General features: G+C 47.0%; 1 protein-coding gene across 2 annotated transcripts in view; it reads left to right on the forward strand.

The window, feature by feature from the left end:
• The first annotated feature begins 4,427 nt into the window (after positions 1–4,427).
• The window catches only part of Gmeb1 (glucocorticoid modulatory element binding protein 1), a 39,550-nt gene continuing 29,995 nt past the window's right edge, over positions 4,428–13,982 (forward strand). The window contains exon 1 of one of the 2 annotated variants that reach the window (XM_038335453.1): positions 4,428–4,539. The gene's annotated coding sequence lies outside the window, so the exon portion shown is untranslated. The remainder of the gene's footprint in view (positions 4,540–13,982) is intronic. The other variant, XM_038335454.1, reaches the window with a different exon arrangement.

The following is a 13,982-nucleotide window of genomic DNA, read 5'->3' on the forward strand; positions in this document are numbered from 1 at the left end:
TATTAAACAAAAAAGTGAGGGGACAAGGACTGGAGAGGTGATCAGCGGTTAAGAGCACTGGCTGCTCTTCCTGAGGATCTGGGTTCAGTTCTCAGCAACCACACAACCACATGGCAGCTCAGAACTGTGTCATTCCAGTTCTGCGGATACATGTATGCAGGTACACCACCAATTAACATAATACACACACACACACACACACACACACACATAATGAGTCTTCCTGTCTCAATACCCAGATCACATGTCACACGTGTGCCCGCCATTTCTGGATGACAGTCCATTCCAGATATAGTCAAGTTGACAAAATAGCCATCACATATACTTATATATCTTGTTTAAAAATTACATTTATTTAGTCTTTCTGCATACCAACTTCCCCACGCCTGTACACGTCTCCTCTGATAAACTCCTAAGTGGGTTTGTTGCATGTTTTACGTTTCCTTCTCACTCACACCAGGTAATTTCAGAGACTTTTTCAGAGTTTGTAAATATTATATTCCTGCACTCGTGCGGGCAGCGCATCCCCTGCCATCTGTAGGCTGCTGTGGGACTTGGAGAGGCCAAAGTGCGGCCTCCCCTTTGCCCCTGCAAGTGGTCGTGCTGTGGTGGCTTAGCCACAGCCTCGGTTGCTGCTCAGTGGGTGGGAAGAATGGAGTTTGGTGCCTGTCCCAGCAACGGCCTGGGTTACCTCTGAGGGTGTGGCAGTGCACGCATGCGTGCAGTAGCCAGATGAGTCTGACCCACGATGCGCAGTGGAGCCAGGAAAGGCAGGAGACAAAAATGTTTAGAAAGCTCTATCTTCAGGCAGATCTCTGTGAGTTTGAGACCAGCCTGGTCTACAAGAGCTAGTTCCAAGACAGGCTCCAAAGCCACAGAGAAACCCTGTCTCGAAAAACAAAAAACAACAACAACAAAAATAAGATAAAATAAAAAAAAAGAAAGTTCTACCTCCCACAGTCAGTGCCCAGAGTCTGTCAATGGAAATGCCTAGAAGCTATTTGGCCCATAAACCAAAGGACTTTTAATGGATAAATCTATGACTTTTAAAAGAGGAGAGGATTCAGAAATTCTAATTTTGTGATTACAAGATTTAAAATAAAAAAGCAAGGATAGTAAGAATAGGTGTGGCTATACCTGCCTAAGCTCGTGGTCTCTCGTGGCATTCTCAAAGCCGCTGTGATGGCAGATACCTGAGAACCTGAGCTAAATTTGTCGGCCACCTCTAATGCTGGTCTGTGGCAGGACCACTGAAAACGGCCTGTGCCCAGGCACAGCAAGCGATGAGGGCCAGGCCTCCTGGTCCCAAGTCCCCAGTGGGACACTGCCAAGTGGAGAGCATGGCTTGTGTCCCGCCATGCAGCCCAGTTTCAGCTGCAAGCCGAGATCCTGGGCTCTGGCCTGACAGCCAAGCTGCAAAAAAGGAGCCTCAGGGAACTGCAGCTTCCGGCCAGTCAAGAGTCTGTGAAAATATATGTGAGTAAGTTAAACCTATCAGCTAAGCAGATTTGCAACTCAGATTAGAAAGATAGATTACAAACTTGTTTTTTTTTAAAGATTTATTTATTATGTACAGTGTTCTGCCTGCATATCTACACCTCAGAAGAGGGCACCAGATCTCATTATAGATGGTTGTGAGCCACCATGTGGTTGCTGGGAATTAAACTCAGGACCTCTGGAAGAATAGTCAGTGCTCTTAACCTCTGAGCCATCTCTCCAGCCCCCAGCCCCTCTTACAAACTTTTAATAAAACATCCAATGGCAACCAGCTGCCAAACCAGAAATGTATATGAGTATGCTAATTTATATAATACATGTGTCTATAAATACTGCTTTTTTTAAGATTTATTTATTTATTATGCATACAATGTTCTGTTAACATATATACACCAGAAGAGGCACCAGATCTCATTATAGATGGTTGTGAGCGACCATGTGGTTGCTGGGAATTGAACTCAGGACCTCTGGAAGAGCAGTTAGTGCTCTTAACCTCTGAGCCATCTCTCCAGCCCCCTAAATACTGCTTTGTATATATGTGTGTGTATTTGATATGTACAGGTGCTTCTGACATGTCCACGTAAGCGCAGGCTCATGCGTATGTATGTGTATACACACGTGTGAATGTGAAGGTCAGAGGATTACTGTGGGTGCTGTTCCTCCTCAGGCACCATCCACATGTCTTCTGAGATGATCGGAGGCCCACCTGTTTACTTAGTCTAAATGGCTAGTGAACCTCAGGATGTGCGAGTCTCTCTTCCCTCAGAATTGGGATTAAAAGTATGTGTTACTGGAAGAGCAGGCAGTGCTCTTAACCTCTAAGCCATCTCTCTAGCCCCCACTTTGCCTATATTTTTATGTAGTTACTGGGGATTGAACTCAGTTCCTCATGCTTGCACAAGCCCTTTATCAATGAATTATTTCCATCGCTCTCTCTATACATATTTCCATAGGAAGGGATGCTAGCCACTCGAGCAGTCAGGCCTTACCCTTCTCCCCACTTCCTCTGCCTTTCTAAAAACCAGAGGATTAAATTCCTAAAGCTGGCTCCCAAGGTCTCTTCCCTTATTTGGCCAATCCTTCCTCTTGATGCTGACTACCAAGGTTCAGCGATCAAAGTATTGGAGTCCAGCAATCAAAAGCCCCCTTCGCACCTAATTAACAAATTTAATTAAAATAAACACCTCATCTTAACACAGGGTTTTCAATTGTACCTTTATAAACTGCCATTTTCCTAGGCACCACGTCTGTTTCCCCTGTAATCAGAGGCAGTCCCTCCACCATGAATATCCCTGCCCCCTTTCCCTTGTTCTTTTCCTCTTCTCCCTCTATCTTCCTTATCTCTTGGGTAAATAAATCTACTTTGTGCTAAGAACTTAGTCTTGGGCATTAAAAAGAAAAGGAAAAAATTAGATTTATTTAATGTGTGTGTGCTGCATCTCCTTCCACCATGTGGGTTCGAGAACAGATGGAACTCAGGTCTTCAGGAGCCCGGATGGGTTTTTTTTTCTTAAAGGAAAGAAGAGAGATACAATGTATAGGAAGCAAGATGGAGAAACAATTATTTCTCTTCAAAAAGAAAAATAAAAACTTTACTGCCTGAAGGAACCCAGGACTTCGTCATGTATTCTGCCACTTGGCTACTTCCCTCCTTACATCCCTCATCTGTTCTTTTTTTCCTTTTTTTTTTTTTTGTTGTTGTTTTCTTTTCTCTGTAGGGAGTCTGTCCTGGGACTAGGTTTTATAGACCAGGCTGGCCTTGAACTCACAGAGATTCGCCTCCCTATGCCTCCAGAGTGTTAGGATTAAAAGCGTGCACCACCATCACCCGGCTTGCTTGCTTTTTTTAAACAGGGGCCCACTATGTAGCATTGGCTGGCCTAGAACTCACTTTGTAGACTAGGCTGGCCACGAACTCTGCTTACTTTGGTCTCCGAGTGCTGGGATCAAAGGTGTGTACCGCCAAGCCCAGATGCTTATGTTTTTAATATTTATTTATTTTTAAATATTTATTCATTATATATACAGTATTCTATCTGTGTGTATGTCTGCAGGTCAGAAGAGGGCACCAGACCTCACTACAGATGGTTGTGAGCCACCATGTGGTTGCTGGGAATTGAACTCAGGACCTTTGGAAGAGCCCCTTATGTTTAATATTTAAAACCAGATTGAAAGGTGGCAAGTAGGGTCGCTGTGAGGATTATACACTGAATGCATCTTCCCCAAGGGTTGACCACATTGCCTTAATGCTTGTCAGTTAATACTGCCGGCCTCAAGAACTTTAATAAGGGGCTGGAGAGATTTCTGTTCCCGGCAACCACATGGTGGCTCACAACCATCTGTAACTAGGTCTGGTGCCCTCTTCTGGCCTGCAGGTATACACACAAACAGAATATTGTATACATAATAAATATTTTTTAAAAAAGGAACTTTAATAAGTACTGTTCAAGCATCATTTCATTGAACCTGCGCGGTATATGCCTTTTGGGAAATAAGAGGCTTAGAGTTGTCAACTCATTTTACAGTTCTACGCGTTGCAAGTAAATCCATACTTGAACCCAGAACCCGCACAACCAGGAAAGCCTGGGCCAAGAGCCATGGTTCAAACGCAGGAAGGGGTGACTGATTTATGTTCCGCCACATCTTTTGATTCCGTACTGGTCACCTGAAACCCTGATAAAATGTAAACAGGATTTGGGGAGAGAAAAAACCGTATCCCTCCACAAGAGTTAAGACGAGACCTTTGCGTCTAGGCCTTAGTCAGTCCCCAGGATCTCCCGCGATCTCTCCACCACTGCCTTTCAACAGCCGAAGGCCTCAGCTCACGAACCGCCCAAAACGCTCGGCTGAGGCGTGCATCCCCCGAGCGGCCCGCAATAGGGACGCGTTCCCTTTAAGGCGCCAGCTCAGCTGCGGCGGCGGCCGGAAGTGTTGGAGCCCGGCTTGGCGGCGGCGGTGGCGGCGGCAGCCGTGGCGGCTTGTGCGCATGCTCCGTCGCCCGCCCGCCCTGGCCGCTCGCCGCCCGCCCGCCCGACGGAGACGGTGAGGAGGGGGAGGGGTGGGCGCGCGGCGCGGGCGCGGCGAGGGTTGGGGGCGGGGGGGCGGGCGCGGGGGCCGCGCGGCGGCCGGCGAGGGCGGGCGGGCGCGCAGGGGGCGGGGGGGCTGCTGCCTCCGCGGGCGCCTCCCCACGCCCTGTGCGTGCCGCCGCCGCCGCCGGGGAGCGAGCGGACGTCGCGGCGCCGCGGGGGGGTGGGGGGACGCTGCCGCTGGGTCCGCCCGAGCAGCCGGGCCGCCCCCAGCGTGGCCGGCAGGGCCTTGGGTTCCCGGCCCTTCGAGCCGCGTGCCGGGTGGGGTGTTGCGGGGGATCGGGGGAGACTCGGCGCCCCCGGACCGAGGAGCCCGGAAGTCCTCGCGGAGGGGACGGGGGAGCCGGGGTACCCCCCCAAAGGCGGGGTCTGCGAGCTCGGGCCTTGCGCGGAGGAGCTGGGTCAGGCCTGGGTCGTGCCCGGGGGAGGGGGCGGCGTGCGGGGCGGGGGTGTGGGTGGGCTGAGTGTGGGGATTAGGGGCAAGTCTTTGCCGGAGGGAAGAGGCCTCTGCCTCCGGACATAGGGAGAAGGAGCCTGGTCCTTCTCAAGCGCCCTTCCCAAGATGAGGGGCAATGGGAAGGAGAGGGGTCCACGCGAGGGATGCAGACTGGAGTATCTCCGGTGGCCAGGTCGAGAGCAGGGTGGTCCTCTGCTCCAGGAGACGAAGGAAACCTATGGTTAGGCGGGTGGGGAGGAGGTAATTACTGGGAAGAGGGTACCCCTTGCTTTCAGAAATGACAGGGGAATTGGCCAGGTGTCCTCTAATTGAGGGAACAGAAATGAGGGCAGAATCTTCCCCGAGGGTCTTGACCTAGGAATCAGAGGGAGGAAGGCTTGGCTGTCTAAGAAGCAGGGGAACAACCCTGAATTCTCAAAAGGAGACCTGTCAGGGTGTCAAATAGAACCAGGAAGTAGGGGTTTCCTCCATGTCTGGAGACTTCCTATCTGCCCAGCCCCCTTGCCTTGGCTAGTATTATGTATGGAACGTTTTCTTAAGGGCTTGGGCCTGCTCTTAATTTTTCAGTCCTATAATAACTTGTTTTCCTTGTGCACGTGATCAAGTCCATTGATTTGCCATGCCCCCCTAGGCTTCATTGGGTTAGGTTGGGCCCTATTTTTGGTTCCTTAAACTCTTGAGGGATGACTTTAAAAAAATTATCTATTGATTCCTCCAAACACCTACATAGAAGTCTCCAGTCTGGTTTATATAAGCTTCATTTCCTCTGGATACTTCCTGCATGGTGGTTCTGTGTAATCCTCTTGTGTTCATTGTATCCGAGGTCACTCTGGCTCAACTATTACGTACATAACAAAGGAGCGGATTTAATGAGTTTTTTCCTTAAGTAATAAAGTTGGATCTTGGGAGATTGCTTTTTGTTTGTTTGTTTTGGGGTTCTTTTGTTTTGTTTTCATACAGCAGTGGTGGTACACACCTTTAATCCCAGCCCCAGAAGGCAGAGCAGGTGGATCTGTGGGTTTTCAGTTTGTTTGTTTTTTGTTTTTTCTCTAGACAGGGTTTCTCTGTGTATATCTGGGTTACATAGCAAGTTCCAGACAAACCAGGGTTACAAGGTGAGATGCCAAGGAAGAAAAGAAGAAAGACAGGCACATAAACCTTGTAGGATCTCAGGCCTATGATTCAAGCACGTGAGTTTCTGAGACAGGATTGCCTAAAGTTCAAGGCCAGGCTGGGCCGCCAATTGAGTGCAAAGCTAAGGTGGGATACAGTGAGCCCCAGTTTCAAAAAGCATACACAACAGCCTAGCATTGTCTGGGAGGCAGAGGCAGGGGGATTTCTGTGAGTTGGAGGCCAGCCAGTACTATGTAATGAGATCCTATCTCAAAAAAAAAATAAAGGCATGGTGGCTCATGCCTTTAATTTCAGCAATTGAGTGTCAAAGACAGGTACATATCTGAGTTCGAGGCCACCCTGGTCTACAGATTTCAGGATAGCCAGGACTACCTTGTGTCAAAAACCAAAACAATTCCAAGCCAACTTGCTCTATGGAATAAGTTCCAAGACAGCCAGAGCTACAATAGTGAGCCCGTCTCAAAAAAAAAAAAAGTATATGTATGTGTATATGACAGTAGGTATGTAGTTGTGGAGGTCAGAGGACAACACAGGATTTGATTTGAAAGACCCCAAGAGCGGGGAGACTCAATCAAGTCTCGGGATAACACGAACCCCCAGGAACTCACGAGAGACCATCGTCCTTGCTGTAATCACACGAGGTTTATTGACAGGACAGGAACCAGTGCACTGGGGCCGAAACTCATTTCCCACACAGGGGTAGAGAGTTCGACCCCGAGTAGCTGGGAGAAGGGGTACTTAAGGGAAGAAACCATAACCCAATAATCCAAAGGGGGTAGGGATGGCATCATTGGAAAATTCTGAAAATACCAGTGATAATCACAAGGGGGTAACTCCCTGTTTCTCAAGATTATTCTCAAGATTATAATCTAACTTTATCTTCTGCTAGTTCCTGAAACAGAGTCACTGAACCGGCTAATCTAGATTTTTGATTCTTGCTTAGATTTTTGATTTCTTGTTTTTTTCTGCTAGAGGGGTCTGGATATAGCTGGGTCTTTCAGATTCTGTCCTTCCACTATGTGTACCCTAAGGACGAAACTCAGGTTTTCAGGTTTGGCAACAATCGCCTTTACCTGCTGAGCCACCTCACCAGGCATCCCTCCTCCCTTTTTTGGGAACAAAAGTTTCATATAGCCTTAGTCTCCTTACCTAGCTGAGGGTGACCTTGAATCCCTGACCCTTCTGCTCCCAAAGTGCTGGTTTACAGACTTGTGCCACTATGCCTGGCTACATGCCTGCTTTCAAATTTTTAAATTTATTACTTGTGCATAATGTTGGGAGGGGGTGCGCGCGCATGCTTGTGTGTGTGTGTGTGTGTGTGTGTGTGTGTGTGTGTGAATGGACATCAGTATTTTATGGCATTGGCTCTCTTATATGAACGAGCTCTATAGATATGATAGGGCAAGGACCTTTCAAGGGTTTTTTTTTTTTTTTTTTTTGTCTTGAAAATAGCAACAGAGCAACAGCCCATTAGCGCCTGTCTGTAAACCCAGCTCTCTGTAGGCTGGGCCAGGAGAATTGAAAATTCAAGCCTCTTGATGCAAACGAAAACCCCCAAGTAACTTGAGTATGGGGGTTCCTGAGCTTGGGAGGTAGAAGCTGGGCAGGATCGGTAGCTCACGGCCATCCTCTGCTACACAGTGAGTTTGAGGCCAGCGTTGGCTGCATGAAACCCAAACCCCAAACCAAGCCCAGCAGTGATGGCGCATGCCTTTCATCCCAGCACCCGGGAGGCAGAAGCAGGTGATCTCTGTGAGTTCGAGGCCAGCCTGGTCTCCAGAGCAAGTTCCAGGACAGGCTCCAAAGCTACACAGAGAAACCCTGTCTCGAAACCTCCTCCTCCCAAAAAAAAAAAAAAAAAAAAAAAAAGCCAAACCAAACCAAAACCAAAGCAAACCACAGAGAAACTCTGCTGCAGGTTGAAGCCACATTTACACCAAGTCTCTGCCCTGAGCTGCACTCCCCTTGCAATACTTCTTTCCGCCTGAATTGACTAAGGGTTAACAAAATTTTGTCATGTTTTTGTATGTTCTCGTAGAATTGCAGAGCACACACTTAGATTTCATAAGGGATAGTGATTGCAAGGCCTCTTCTGTGAAACACCCATGGGATTAGCTCGCTTACCTTGTTTCAGGAGTCTGTGCTGTTATAAACAAGGGCCACTTTTCTGTTTACACAGCTCACAGAGATGACCTTGCAGTTAGCCATGTAGTGGTAGTATGCTGTTGGTTTGGGGTTACTCACTAGGAATGTGGTAGCTTGAGGTAATGAGAGATATTGAACCTAAACTACATTTACTAAAAAAACTGAATCACAGTGTTGGCGTGGACTCTCTTCTCTGTTACTAAATGTGTTTTGTTTGTTTGATTAGTTTTTTTTTTTTTCAAAATTTACCTTCTTGGGCTGGAGAGATGGCTCAGTGGTTAAGAGCATTACCTGCTCTTCCAAGGGTTCTGAGTTCAGTTCCCAGCAACCATATGGTGGCTCACAACCATCTGTAGTAAGGTCTGGTGCCCTTGTATACATAATAAATAATATTTTAAAAAAATTTACCTTCTTAGTCCTGTATGATGGTATATGCATTTAGTCCTAGCACTAGGGAGGCAGAGGCAGGTGGATCTCTGAATTTGAAGCCAGACTGGTCTACACAGGACAGCCAGGCATGTGACCTCTCCCACAGTGTGGCCTCACCCCTGTATGGGGAGGTATGGGGGGGGATGGGAGTGATTTACTTTAGTTTACACCAACCTGATCTAGTGAGTTTCAGACTTGCCAAAGCTACATAGTGAGACCCTGTCTCAAAAAAACAAGACAAAACAAAAAGATTTGGTTTGTTTATTTAGGTTTTATTGAGACAGGGTTTTCCCTGTGTAGTTTCTAGAGCCTGTCCTGGAACTCGCTCTGGAGATCAGGCTGGCCTGGAACTCAGATCCACCTGCCTCTGCCTCCCAAGTACTGGGATTAAAGATGTGCGCCTCCACAGCCCGACTTGTTTGATTTTTTATGCATGAGGGTTTTGCCTACATATATGCATGTGTACCATGTGTGCCGAGGGAGGTCAAGAGTGCATCAGACCCCCTGGAACTGGAGTTAAAGTGTTGTGAGCCCCCATGTGGGCTGGGAATCCAACCTGGGTCCTCTACAAAATCAACAAGGGCTTTTAACTGATGATACATCTCTTCATCTTACTTCAGCCTTTCAAGAGGCTACGATTTCTGCATGCAACAAGCCCAAGATTTCTCTTTAAATTGTACTGCATAGCTGGGCACAGTGGAGGCAAGAGGATCAAGAATTCAAGATCATCCTTAGTGACATAGTGATTTTTCTTTTTTCTTTTCCTTCCTTCCTTCCTTCCTTTTTTTTTTTTTTTTTTTTTTGGTTTTTCGAGACAGGGTTTCTCTGTGGCTTTGGAGCCTGTCCTGGAACTAGCTCTTGTAGACCAGGCTGGTCTCGAACTCACAGAGATTCGCCTGCCTCTGCCTCCCGAGTGCTGGGATTAAAGGCGTGCGCCACCACCGCCCGTCTCCTTCCTTTCTTTTTTGAGACAGGATTTCTCTGTAGCTTTGGAACCTGTCTTGGAACTAGCTCTTGTAGACCGGGCTGGCCTCAAACTCACAGAGATCCGCCTGCCTCTGCCTCCCCGAGTGCTGGGATTAAAGGCATGCGCCACCACTGCCCAGCTAGATGTAGTGATTTTTCAAGGCCACCCCAAGCCACTCCCCAAAATTAGTAACCTATGATTCCAACCACTGTGGAGACTGTGGCAGGAGATCCTTTTGAACCGCGAGTTAAGAGGCCAGCCTGGTCAACACAGCAGAACCACACCTGTGGAAACAAAACAGCCTGCGCTTTATATAAGCAGAAGAGCCTTCACCTTAATCCTCAGCACCCCCCATGCAAAAAATGCATGATGGGAAAGGAGCATAAGCTCAAACCTAGTGATGGAAGTCACTGGAAGACCTTTCCAAGGAAGTGATGTTTCAGACGTTAACAGAGACCAGCTCAAAGGAGGGAAAAGAATCCTGGGGACAGAAAGCAAATTCAAAGGCTCAGTCCAGGAACGCTGCACGTTTGAGAAGTGGAGAACAGTGACATCCCCAGTGTGCCCGCTGTGAGGAGGGGACTGATTTGGAAGCTTTTCTAGGCCACACTAAGGAGCTCACTATTTCACAGCAACAGGGCTACATTAATACATCTTTTTTAAGTGGGAACGTGGCCCATGGCTTTTAGTAGGATCACTTTGGTTGCTATGTGGGAATGAATTTTAGGAATAGAAGACCAAAGGTTAGACTATGGGAAAGGAGCTGGGAAAACCCAGGTAACAGTGTGGCAGCCCAGATACGGTGTTGACAGCACAGATGGAGTATGGGAGGAGCACATACACTGTAGACTGGATAGGGTTGTGGCTGATTGGGTTTAGAAGGAGGAGGCAAAAATAACTCCTGAGTTCCCTCGTTTTGAAAATGGGCGGAGGATAACATCACTTAGGGAAATAGGAAATCTAGGAGTGGGTTTGAGAAAATATGGTTCAGTTTAATGTAGTAGAGGCTGATAAATACAGGAATATAGAATTCATTAAAAATTGAATGGGATTAAAAGCCAGATATGAAGAAATTTGATTAGGTCATATATACATGCAAAAGTGACAGAATCAACCTATCAGTGTCAAAGCTGAGGAGAGTGATGGGGGCACAAAGATGTTTAGATAAGCCTGGCGGTGGTGGTGCACGCCTTTAACCCCAGCACTCGGGAGGCAGAGGCAGGCGGATCTCTGTGAGTTCCGGACCAGCCTGGTCTACAGGGTAAGTTCTAGGATAGGCTCCAAAGCCACAGAGAAACCCTGTCTCGAAAAACCAAAAAAAAAAAAAAAAAAAAAAAGGATGTTTAGATAAACAGTGCCTAAGCACTGAGACTGATGGTGTACACCTGGTAGTCAGAGGCCGAAATTTGAGGCTAGCCTGAGCTACATAACAAGACTTTGTCTTGAAAAACCAAGAACAATCTGAGTGTTGTTGTGCACGCCTTTAATCACAGCACTTGGGAGTCAAAGGCACGGGGCTCTCTTAAATTCTGTTTTACAGATTGAATTACAGGACAGCCAGGGCTACACAACAGAGAGGCCCTGTTTCAAAAAACCAAGAAAGGAAGGAAGGAACTCAGAGCTGTGGGTATAGTTCAGTTGTGAAACACTTGCTCACATGTCCATGGACCCATGCAGAACACAGAGCAAATAAACGAGAAGGAACACCAGCTATGGCTGTCAAGGTCTGCATGGGTAACTGCAGTGAAGGACAGTGTCTAAAATCAGGAGGGAGTGACAGCCCACATTTGGGGAAAATTCTGAAAAGAAAGTTTGATGATGGGGCTGGAGAGATGGCTCAGCGGTTAAGAGCACTGGCTTCTCTTCCAGAGGTCCTGAGTTCAATTCCCAGCACCCACATGATGGCTCACAGCCATCTGTAATGAGATCTGCCGCCCTCCTCTGGCCTTCCAGAACACTGTATAGATAATAAATAAATTAATTAGAATAAGAAAAAGAAAAGTGCAGTGGTGCTTCCTGGAGTGGTGAACAGAACATTAGGACAAAGATGCTTAGAGCTTAGAGCATAGAAAACCTTAGAGCCCTGGTGCACGCCAGTGTGTGTTCAGAGTACCGAGTGACACGGTCGGAGAGTAAAGGTGTAGATAAAGCTGGAGTGTGCCGAGGCCAGTGAGGTCCACTCGGGGCACCACATTACCTATGTCTATTCTCAAGGCTGGCAGAGCTTAGGAGTGACTTGAGTCTCTGGCTGCCATCTACACATTCCAGTGTGCATCTAGAGTTACCATGGCTGTCCCCTGCTTGCCTTCATGTTTACCTATATTAATTAATTTAGTAAATTCAGTGTTTTTTCTTGTACGCTCTATAGTGACTTTTTTTTTTAATTGGTTTTTTGAGACAGAGTTTCTCTGTGTAGCTTTGGAGCCTGTTCTGGAACTCTGTAGACCAGGCTGGCCTCGAGCTCATAGAGATTCTCCTGCCTCTGCCTCCTGAGTGCTGGGTTTAAAGGCGTGTGCCACCACCACCTGGCAAGTGACTTTTTTTTTTCTTTAAAGCAGGCTGGCCTTCAGTTTATGTAGCTCAAGCTGAATTCAAATGCCCCATAATTCCCTGCCTCAGCCTCCCAAGTGTTGTGTTATTGTGTGAGCCACAGCTCCTGGCCCCTTCTTTTCAACTGGATAGTGTAAAGGATTGCACACACAGCTCTTAAGCTCGGGTGTTAGAGCGCTTACCACCAAACACAAGTTGGGTCCCTAGCGCTGAAAAAAAATCAAATTTCCTGAATTCTAAAGGCTAACAACTGCAGGCTGTCCTGAGACCCTCTGTGTTTTCATAAAGCGTGGGACAGTGGGGACAGCAAGATAGCGAAATAGGTAAAAGTGCTTGCCACACATGCCTGATGACTTGATGTTGTTACCCGAATCCCATGGTGGAAGGAGAGAGCTACTCCTGGAAGTTGTCCTCTGACTGATGTCTACATGTGTGTGCATAAACATACAAACAACACAACAACAATAATAATAAAAAAGATTGGGTTAGTATTTTAGACTGAAGGAGCACATGGCACTTGGTTATAGTTTCCTCAGTAACTCTGCAAGGAGCTGTCAGACAAGGTCATCTCTATTCACTCTGAAGAGCTGAGATGTTCCTGGGACCCTTGTGGGTGTATACTAAGGTGTAAACCTTAGTCCCATTATTCCTGGTGGAACCAGGAAGATCAGAAGTTCAAGGTCATTTTCAGCTCCAGAGCAAGTTCCAAGTCAGCCATTTGAGACTCTATCTCTAAAAATAAAACGAGAACATAAAGTTCTTAGAGCCAGACTTGGTGACTCATACCGTATAATTTCAGCTCACTGAAGCTGAGGCAGAAGGATTGCTTTGAGTTTGAGACTAGGCTGGGCTTCAGAAAAAAAGAAAAATTCTTGGCTTCTTGGTGGTGGTTCATATCTTTAATCCCAGCAGCAGGATCTCTGAGTTTGAGCTCAGTATGGTCTATAGAGCAAGTTCCAGGACAGGCAGGACCACACACATACACACACAAAAAAAGGAAGAAAGAAAGAAAGAAAGAAAGAAAGAGGGCAGAAGGAAGGAAAGAAAGGTCTTAGAGATTGTACAGTGAATTCAGCATTTATTAACAGCTATGCAGCTGAACTCAGATATGAATATAAAGGATAGAGCACTGTATGTAATACATAGTTGATATGTAACTTCTACTTGTGCTTAAAATAGGTACAATTCCTACTTTTTAGGGCCCATTCTTTGGGATGCCAGTCTATGTAGTAAATCAATCTACAGAAAAAAACAAGCCAGGTGTGGTGCATGCTTGTAATGCCAGCACTTGGGAGGCAGAAGTGGAGGATCAGCAAATTGAAGCCAGCCTGGACTATTTATTGATATTCCCTTCTCAAAACCAAAACCAACCAGGGGGTCGGGGTGGGGGTGGCACACCTTTAATCCCAGCACTCAGCAGGCAGGGGTGTGGGGAGGTGTTACTTCGAGGCCAGCCTGGTCTACAGAGTGAGTTCCAGGACAGCCAGGGCTGTTACACAGAGAAATCCTGTCTTGAAAAACCAAAAGAACAACAACAACAAAACCCACAAAGGCCTTTGACCCCAGAAGCAGGAGACAGAGGCAGGCTCATCTTTGAGTTTGAGGCCAGCCTGGTATACTTACTGAGTTCCAGGTCAGACAGCATTTCATAGTGAGACTATGTCTCAAAAACAAAACAAAGAAAACCCTAAACAACAAAACCTTAAATTCTAGTGCT

The sequence above is a fragment of the Arvicola amphibius genome, chromosome 6 (genome assembly GCF_903992535.2).
Source record: "Arvicola amphibius chromosome 6, mArvAmp1.2, whole genome shotgun sequence".
In the NCBI taxonomy this organism is placed as follows: domain Eukaryota; kingdom Metazoa; phylum Chordata; class Mammalia; order Rodentia; family Cricetidae; genus Arvicola; species Arvicola amphibius.